We start from the raw sequence: 9,799 nt of genomic DNA on the forward strand, positions 1-9,799 counted from the left end.
AGAAACAGAAAAAAGGAAAATAGGAAATACCTTATCCGGCGCTTACCTTGGCCCATGCCCATCTCCTCCCTTCTATCGTCTTCCTCCTTCGCCACTCGGAGCAGGAGGTGGCCGCCACTCCCTCCGATGGCCACGCACCTGTGAGCATGTCTGGCTTGCCCGGATGAGCTAGAGAGGGAGGATAAGCCTCCCCGAGCTCGTTCCCATCCTCTCCCTCTTCTCATTCGCCCCCTATGCCTCTCCCCTCTCGGCCGCCATTGGAGCGAGCTCGAGCTCGAGCTCCCCGTCGCTTCAGTCCCCCTCCGACTTATCTGAGCCTCGGAGAAGAACCGCCTCGACCCCTTGAAGCTTCCCAAAGAGCCATGCAAGCCCTCGAGCCCTCCATCGAGGTGTTGCCGTCGTCTTCAACCTCGGATCCCTAGAGCTCGCCGTCGTCATTCTCCCTCCTCAGACCATCCCCGAGCCTGCTCTCGTCGCCTCTGCACTCCCTGTGAGCTCAGGGTGCTTTCCCCCTCATTTTCCCCTTCGATCCCCAGCTCTAGGCCCCGATTCCACCGGAGCCCGACGAGATCCGCCGCGGGACCTCATCGCCGGTAGCCCTCCGGTGATCGGCTGGTCATTCTGAGGCCACCGTTAGCTTCAGTGCATCGTGTAGATGTTGTACGAGCCCAGCCCCGTGCGTGATAGGCCGCGTAGCTGTGATCCCGATGGTGCCCGAACTCCGGCAGCCGCTGAGCTCGTCGCCGGGGTCATCTCCTGTAACTTCAGCCCTTGCTCCTTGCAAAAATGGAGCTACGATCGAATGGTCGATCGTCTGGTGCCCTCTGCCGTGCATTTGGTCACCGGAATAGTAAACCCGAGGCCCTCAGCCGTTCTGGTGGTCGCCGGAGCCTCGCCACCGGTGGGTTTGGCCCCATCGCCGGTGAGGTTGACTCCCTTGAGTCTCTGGCAAGTGGGGCTAGCCCCCAGACTAATTATGTAGTCAAAAATAAAAATAGAAATTATATTAAAAGATAAATAGTCACTTACATGTGGGTCGAGTCCTGTTAATTAGCTAATTAAGTATAAACTTAATCTAAAACTGGCCACAGTCACTCACCAGTGGGTCCCACTGGCAGGTTTGACTTTCAACGGCCAGCTGACCTGCTGATGTCATGCCGATGCAATAAATCTAATTCTGGTTTTAATATAATTCCAGAATAATGGCAAAACTTTGGAAATTCATATAAAATTGATTATAACTCCAAATTAGACAAATAATATATGCAAATTGATCAGAAAAATTCAAGGAACACAATGGTTCTACTTTCAGGAATGAAAAATAAATTTATGAAACAGCATCAGGTCAAATCAATTAAATGATTAAAATAAATATGCCAATTCAAATAATATTTGAATTTGGATTTCAAACCACATGCAAACTACGGTTTCACCAACCACATTGAAACATATCACCCTTCATTTCATGTCATGTTCATGCACAATGATTGTTGCATATGATTGTTAATATTTGTATGTTGTTATTCCGTAGGCCCCGCCCCTCCGGATACGACTGATTATCCGACTGAGGGATATCACCCCTCAGCTGAGCAACAAGGGAAGCAACCATTTTTTATCATCTCGATAAATCCCATGTTCATGCTCCTGCTCTTACTTATTGCATTAGGTCAAAATGCTTTCAATGCTTTTACCACGTTAGTTGAACCCACTTCCTTTGCATGACCTGTCCTTGTCACGGTAAATAGATGAACCTTGCAACCTAGCATACCTTGTAGATGCTTGAGCCTTGATGTGTCATATCCTGCTATGCATCCTATGCTTAGAGATGTGTATGGTCTGTCATCTAGGTGATGAACAGGATCGTGAGAATGTGTTCAGTTAATAAAGGTTGGGTGTTGAACCTGATTTGGTAAAGGTACCGGTGAAAGGCTATGTAGGAGTACATGGCGGGTTGTTTCATTGGAACCATCCTTAGGAACTGAGTTCCGTGTATGTAATCCAAGACAAGATACTACCACATGCTGGGCCTTGAAATATGACCTCGCTCAACTTATTAATCGCTTAGTACTCGATCCAGGAGTTGCAAGTAGTTTCTGGTGTTTATAGACATGCTGGAGGCCGTGCATAGTGCTGACCTTAGAGGTGGGCTATGATGCGGTAGGCAGTGGCACGGTGTACCTAGGGCACCCAGATGGTGGGCTTGGGAACCCTGCATACATCGTTTGGGGCCGTGGCGGAAACTTCGGCCGGACTTCCGTATGGGTTAACCTCAGATAGGCGATAAACCTCGACTAGGTATTAGAGTGGTTAACGGTCGTGGCCGACTCCCTCGCTGGGCTTCCACTTGAAGGTTGCCGAGGTGCATGACGTGCACATAGCGATAAGTGGTGGGAGCATGTGTGAGGAAGTACACCCCTACAGGGTTATGATCTATTCGAATAGCCGCGTCCGCAGATATGGACTACTTGGAAACATATGTTGTTCATAGACAACTATAATGGCTACTCATAAAAATGTCAAGGTAAGTGTGAGCGTCGTGGATGGCATTTCGGTAGGGTGACGGGATGATTCCATGATGGTGTATTGATGTGGAGTTAGTGGACTCGTGTGCGAGAAAACAAAGTTGTTAAAACTATTTAAAATGTAGTTGGTCTAGCCAAGAGTCAAAGCTGGCTTTCTGCAAGAACCCCCACAACCCCTTGTTGATACATTGCATGAGTAGATAGATTATCCTAAAGTCTTGTTGAGTACTTTTGTACTCACGTTTGCTTAATAATTTGTTGCAGAGGTTGTTAATGACCCTAATGGTGGTTTCTATCTAGACGTTGACGACGACGAGTAGCTGGTGTCCCAGCTGCGATCTGGCCCTAGGTTGGGTCTGTAGATAGTCAGGCCATGTGCCTTTTACCTTTCCATCTGTCTGTACTCAGACAGATTTTATCTTCCGCTGGCTTGTAAGACTTGTTTGAATGACTTATGATGATGGGTCGTGATACCCCTACCTGTGTAATATTATGTGTGGGGCTCTTCGGAGTCTTCTAAATAAAGTTTGTATGTTTATGGTTATGTTGTGATACGATCGATGTATCTATGCATATCGGGTATGCCATGCGTACGTGTGTTGTACTTGATATGTATGGGGTTCGAATACCTAGTCGTATGCCTTAGTAGCACTCCTTACGGGGAAATGCCTCTTTGTGTTTCCACCGAGCCATGGTAGTTCGCTACTGCTTCGGACACATTGGTTGACAGGCATGTGTCCTTCTTAGCTGTTGTGTCTGTCCCTTTGGGGAAATGTCACGCGGTGTAATGGAGTCCTTGTAGCTTGCTACGACTCGTCTACACTCGCAGATGACCGACACCTGCTTTGCTGGGTCATGTATGTCTGTCCCTGTACGGAACTACCGTTTGAGTTTATGACTAGACATGTCGATCCGGGTTCTTTGACATTGGAATGCTAGCGACACAATTGCATACGCGAGTCAAAAGGCGCAAACGGTCCCGGCTATGGTAAGGATGTAGCCGTGGGTATAACCGTGCGTGAGACCGCAAAGGGATGTGATGTGTTACAGGCTGGATTCGTATGGCTTAGGATCGGGGTCCGACAAAGAGACAATAGCAATCTCCACATAACGAGAGGTAATTTGGTAACATGAAAGTTTCTACCACAATATTTTCCTCTCTCATAGCAATTACATGTGGGATCATAATCAAATTCAACAATATAGTTATCCCATAGGATATTCTTTTCATGATTCACAAGCATGCAAAGTTGACGCTCTTAAAAAATAGTGGGATTATCATCAACTAAAGTCATGATGTCTCCAAACCCACTTTCAATCTTATTGCAAATATCATATTCATCATGAGGCTTAAACAAATTTTCAAGATCATAAGAAAAATCATCACCCCATTCATGATCATTGCAACAAGTAGAGGACATAGCAAAACTAGCATCCCCAAGCTTAGGGTTTTGCATAGTGAAATCACTGCAATCATGCTTTTCATTCAAGGAGCCCTCATGAATCATTTCATAAATTTTTTCATCACGATTTTCATATTCATGCATCTCAAGCAAAACTCCAAAGAGAAGTCAAGTGCACTCAACTCACTAGCAATTCGTTCAACATAATTGGATCTCTTAAAGAGATTAGCAAGTGGATGAGGATCCATATCACTAGATTTTCAGCAAGCGAAGATGCAAGCATATTGAAGGCACATAGCACACAAGCGAATAGAAACCAAGCGAAAAAAAGGGCGAACGAAAAAGGCAAACGAAGAAAAGGGCAAAAAAAATTGTAAATTTTTGTTTTTCAGAAGTGGGGGAGACGAAAACGAGAGGCAAGAAAGTAAGTGCAAGAGATGAGTTTGTGACACTTACTTGGATGAGTTCTTGACTTGATCCTCCCCGGGAACGGCGCCAGAAATCCTTATGCTACTTCTCAAACAACAGCGCCAGAAATTGACACGTTGACGGAGACTTGCTTGCGTTGGTTTTTCCCTTGAAGAGGAAAGGGTGGTGCAGCACAGGAGCAGTAAGTATTTCCCTCAGTTTGAGAACCAAGGTATCAATCTAGTAGGAGAATCTCGTCAAGTCCAAAGTACGTGCACAAACACAAAAGAGCTTGCTCCCAACGCTATAAAGGGGTTGTCAATCCCTTCAAGATTGACTGTAAAGTGAGATTTGAAGGCGAAAAGTGCAACGAAGTAAAAGAGTAAGCCTGAAAATAGGGTGTGAAGTAGACCCGGGGGACATAGTGTTCACTAGAGGCTTCTCTCAAAATAGCAAATATTAGGGTGGGTGAACAAATTACTGTCGAGCAATTGATAGAACCGCGCAAAGTCATGATGATATCTAAGGCAATGACATACATATAGGCATCACGTCCGAGACAAGTAGACCGATACTTTTTGCATCTACTACTATTACTCCACACATCGACCGCTATCCATCATGCATCTAGTGTATTGAGTTCATGATGAACAGAGTAACGCCTTAAGCAAGATGGCATGATGTAGTGGGATAAACTCAAACCAATGATGAAAACCCCATAATTTTACCCTTAACGGCAACAACATGATGCGTGCCTCGCTACCCCTTCTGTTACTGGGTGAGGTCACCGCACGGCATGAACCCAAAACCAAGCACTTCTCCCATTGCAAGAATAATAGATCAAGTTGGCCAAACAAAACCCACAAGTTGGCCAAACAAAACCCACAAGTTGGCCAAACAAAACCCACAACTCGAAGAGAGTTACAAGGATATGAAATCATGCAGAAAAGAGATCAGAAGAAACTCAAATAAGATTCATAGATAATTTGATCATAAATCCACAATTCATAGGATCTCGACAAACACACTGCAAAGAAGATTACATCAGATAGATCTCCATGAAGATCATGGAGAACTTTGTATTGAAGATCCAAGAGAGAGAAGAAGCCATCTAGCTACTAGCTACGGACCCGTAGGTCTATGGTGAACTACTCACGCATCATCGGAGAGGTCATAGTGTTGATGAAGAAGCCCTCCGTATCCGAATCCCCCCTCCGGCAGGGCACCAGAACGTACCCCAGATAGAATCTTGCGGAGACAGAAGCTTGTGGCGGCGGAAAAGTATTTTCGTGGATCTCCTGAATTTTTCTGGGATTTTAGGGAATATATAGGCGAAAGACCTAGGGCAGAGGAGGCCCAGGGAGCCCACAAGCCTGGGAGGCGCGGCCCCGTGGCCGCGGCTAGGGGGCTTGTGGGGTCCCTGGTGACCCTCTGCCTTGGTTCTCAAGTCTCCCGATCGTTTTCTGTTTCGGAAAAAATCTTTCTGGAAGTTTCATTCCGTTTGGACTCCGTTTAAAATCCTCCTCTGAAAATGGTCAAAACACGGAAAAATCAGGAACTGGCACTTGGCACTCAGCTAATAAGTTAGTCCCAAAAAAGATATAAAAGGCATACAAAACATCCAAAGTTTGACAAGATAATAGCATGAAACCATCAAAAATTATAGATACGTTGGAGACGTATGGGAGGGCCACAGGGAAAATGTAGCCTGAAAACATGTAGCTCACAAATAATAGTTACCTCTAACAGCTGCTTTGGTGCCACGAATTATAAAATCCTTGCACACATCTTTTACATAACCGTTTTTCTGTTATCTTCTTGTATACATGTTCCATGCTCATCGGCGCTGAATGGCCAAACTTGTTTCATACATATCAAAGTGCGACCGATTAATAGACCGAGGGCTCGGATAATAACACCGCCCCAAGCACTACCCCGTCACTACTTTTCTTAAGTGTTCGATTTCTTGAATTTTGCTTTATATGCATCAGTTCCGAATTATGTCTTGGGTCAAAAGTTGGGTTGGCCTACTCCTGTGCTTACCCCCTTACATTCTGCTAGTTTGGCTAAAGGGTTAAAGGGAGAACCACTGCGATTGTATTCCCAGCTGGCCTGGCTAAAAATAGCTCAGTGGAGAAAGCCGAAAACTGACCATCATAATAAGCGCAAACTGGTCTGCAATCCGAGCTTAAGTACAAATCCGATAGAGGTTATTTCGTGTCATACGGGGTGTTTGCACCTCTGCGAACCTTGTGGTAATTATTTCGAATTTTGGTTTATCCAATTACCATAAAAGGGCTCGGGGCTTGTAACCAACCCCCGAATTAAAACTCCCAAGGCTAAGTGAAAGTGATAATACTATAGAGTCTGATTGCCTAGTTTCCTTCACACACTACCACCTTCGGGCACCGATGAATCGGCTAAGGGTTACAGTGCGGACGTCGAAACACCCCAAGTAGTCTCTACATGGGGGATGAAGCCGACGACTGGTAACTTTCAATTTGAAGAGCTAACATAGTAGTCAAAATAATACAAAATGCATCTCATTTGGACAATCATCATAAAATATAAATTATTTTGAGGCACAATACAATAGATTCATTCCAAAATTACATCTTTTGAGCAATGTGCCTTTATAACCCAAGGACCCTCCGTTGTGGTAGGGAAGTATAGCTGAGGACGCATGTGCTCCTTCCCGTCTGGTGGAGGATTAGTTGCCATCTTAAGAGGCTTTACCCCCGGCCAGTGCATCATTGTCCGTGCAAAGGCCATCCGAGCTCCTTCTATGAAGATGGAGCGCTTCAGGACCTCGATCCGGGGCCCGACATCGACCAACTTATGCACCAAGGCGAAGTAGCTGCTCGGCAAGGGCTCAATAGGCCATAGCTGGACATAGAGATCTTTCATGGCCGACTCCACCATCCTATGCAGCTCCATGAGCTGCTTCACTTGATAGCTCAGGCTGGGGTTGAGCTCGAAAGTCTAAAATTGAACCCAGAACAGCCTCCGCTCGACATCCCCGTCATGGGCCGCGTAGTGCTTAGCCGCGTCCGCTGCACTCCGCGGGAGGTCCGTGAAGGCGCCGGAGGAACGCCACATCCGCGTAAGAAAGGCAAACCCGTTGCCACCAAAGGCACATTGCAGTAAGTATGGCTTACCGTGGGCCATCGGTTTGGCTTGGCGCACCTCTTCTTTTAAAAACCTCCTTTCCACCCGCTCTGATTTGAGCTCGGCGGACAGCTTTGAGTGTTCAACCATTTACTCCTTGGATTTCTGCTCCAAGACCTCACACTTGGAGCTCGCCTCTTGCAGCTCATGTTGAATCTCCGCCACCGTGGCCTCATGCTTGCTACTATCGACCTTGAGGGTGTTCAGCTCGGCAGCTGCTTGTTTGGCTGCCACCTTTTGAGCAGCAACCTTTTGCGTAGCCTTCTCCACTTGAGTCGTGAGCTTCTCGAGCTCTTGGTCTTGGCCTGCTGACAGGTTAGAAATCAAGGAGTCTGATGCTAAGGCCGAGACGGTCCTCAAAACTGCTAAACGAGAATAAGAATTTTTGTGTCACATATTAAAACTTACCCTGCTTTTAATTGAGCCGACTATGTACGCGGTCGAGTTCTTCGTCGGAAACTTTGAGTTTCCGGTTTAGCTCAGCAATCTCCAGCGCATTGGCATCGACAACCGAGGGCGAGGCCTGCGAGACAAATTGGCTTGTTAGTCCGGTTCTGAATTATTGGGACTAAGGATTGGCATCGACCGAATTTCTCCGATGAACTGGTATAATTCAAAAGTCCTCGAGTTATCTTTCTTCATGTCTATGAACTGTTTTTGAGCCACAGGTAAGTTTGTCAAACTCACCAGTGGCTCGGGGGCTGTTATACCCACAAAGGCATAATGAAAACACATAACACAAATTCAACATTGCATGTCTTACCTTGAAGCTCGCTAGCAAGCCGTTGAAGGCTTCATTTGGTCCACTGTTAACGAATTGAATGTTGTGCAAGATCGCACCCATAAGGGTGCTCTCTTCAACGGTGATGGAGGAGCCGGCTAAGGCCTCCTCCATCATTGCCGGCCACATGGCTGCACCTTGCTCCATCATGGGCGGCACTGAAGGCGGCACCAAAGATGCTGGAGGAACCTCGGATGAAATTTGGTCATCCCTTCCACTTTCTTGGAAGGGCCCAACTACCTAGGTCTCGACGGTTGAGGCGTGAACCCTGGCCAGGGCCTCCTTGTCTTTGGTAACCGGCGCATCATTTGTGGCCGGGACCTCACGGTCCTCGGTGTCCGAGGTGTTACCTCGGCCATCACCACCTCGACCCTGTTGTCCGGAAGGGTCTGGTGGGATACCACCTCCGTAGCCTCACCCGAGGCCTGAGGAAGGGAAGTGCGGGACACATTCGTACTTTCAGCCAGCCCGGCTGGTGGCGAACCTCACTCTAAAACCTGGTCCACTGGGAGATCTCGGAGGGACCGCGATAAGAAAGGCGCAGGTCCTTTTACTAACAATAACCTGGTATAAATTCAATAAACAAGATGTCGGATTCCATACCTTTGGGCCCGGGGCTTCACCCTAGGTACTCGTTGAGGAACCATCTCAAAGTCCTCGAGCTCCTCATAGGAATCCTGACAGTAGTCAAGCAAGGCGACCTTGCTTTGGCAAAGCCTTTTTGGGGCCCGAGGAGGCAATAACTCCTCGACCTCCTTTGGGATGGCCCTTTTCCTCGTTTGGGAGGAATCTTTTTCCACCTCATCTTCTTTGTCCTCCCCCCATGGGCAGAGGAGGCACAGGTGTCCCCGGACTTGGTGTCCGGGGGACCCCTTGAACGGAGACCTCCGTGGGTCTCCTTCTCTTTCTTCTTCTTCTCTAGCGCGGTGTATTGCGCTACGACCAGAATTGCAGTGAGCAATGCCGATCTGGGTCCCTCGGGCATGGGAGCTGGCCCATCTATATTTACGGTTTTGGCCAGCCAGTCCTATAGGGTCAGTAAGAGAAAGGATAAGACTCCTGATAAAAATTGAAGCTTTGGGCGAATATAAGCTCGGACATACTTCTTGAGGGGGGTTTTCGGCATCTAAGCCGGTGTCTTTGTCCTCGGCCGGCTATTCTTGCTGAGGCTTGAACAACACCCGCCATAAATTTTCATGGGTGGTGCGGTAGAACTCCTGCACCACCCCGGGATCGTCAAGCTTGTAGGTCCACATCAGGGTGTCCCAATGCTGGTAGGGAAGGATAAAGCAACAGAGCACGACCTGAACCACGTTGGTCAGCTTGATGTTTGCCCCCACCATCTGCTTGATGCACTTTTGCATCAACTTCACGTCCGAAGTTGATCCCCGATCTAGGCCCTTTTTGACCCACGAGGTTAGCCTCACGGGAGGACCGGATCTAAATTCGATGGTCGCCGCCCAGTTTGCTTCTCGTGGCTCGATGATGTAGAACCACTCCTTTTGCCAACCCTTGAT

Source organism: Hordeum vulgare, chromosome 5H (genome assembly GCF_904849725.1).
Source record: "Hordeum vulgare subsp. vulgare chromosome 5H, MorexV3_pseudomolecules_assembly, whole genome shotgun sequence".
NCBI classification, from domain to species: Eukaryota; Viridiplantae; Streptophyta; class Magnoliopsida; order Poales; family Poaceae; genus Hordeum; species Hordeum vulgare.